The 464-nt window shown below is 46.6% G+C and overlaps 1 protein-coding gene across 1 annotated transcript in view; it reads right to left on the bottom strand.

Moving 5' to 3' along the window:
• The window catches only part of CSUI_005106 (uncharacterized protein), a 14,205-nt gene that overhangs the window by 9,816 nt on the left and 3,925 nt on the right, over window positions 1-464 (bottom strand). The gene's annotated exons all lie outside the window — the stretch shown is intronic.

Below are 464 nucleotides of genomic sequence, written 5' to 3'. Positions count from 1 at the left end.
AGAACAACGTCGATGCTCGGGTAAAGAACAGCGTCGATGCTCGGGTAGAGAAGAACGCCGATACTCGGGAAAAAGACAACCCTGCTAGAACTCTTGGGCGATAGTTACTTTTCGCACCCACTGAATGGATTGAACTAAGGAAAAAAGACTCTCGGTGAAAGCGCAGGAGCTTTCCCCTCTTACCAGATGACGTCGAACTCTGCGAACTGACACCAAAAAATAGCCAGTATCCTCCCCATTTCACGTGCATACTTTACGAAATATCCTTCTTGCCGCACAGTGCTAGACAGCTTGAATCGCTTTTTACGTCAGCTTCTTTATAACGCATGTATTACCTCCTCTTCACCACATGGATGCACGAATTCATGGATAAAAAATCAGCACTACATGTAACTCGCAAAGTTAGGGCACCATCCACTGGAGCACGTGTGTAGCCGTAGAGGGCATAAAGACTTGACGTTTTC

Source organism: Cystoisospora suis (genome assembly GCF_002600585.1).
Source record: "Cystoisospora suis strain Wien I chromosome Unknown contig_2460, whole genome shotgun sequence".
In the NCBI taxonomy this organism is placed as follows: domain Eukaryota; phylum Apicomplexa; class Conoidasida; order Eucoccidiorida; family Sarcocystidae; genus Cystoisospora; species Cystoisospora suis.
The sequence above is the reverse complement of the archived record's forward strand: the minus strand, read 5'-3'. Positions and strand labels throughout refer to the sequence as shown.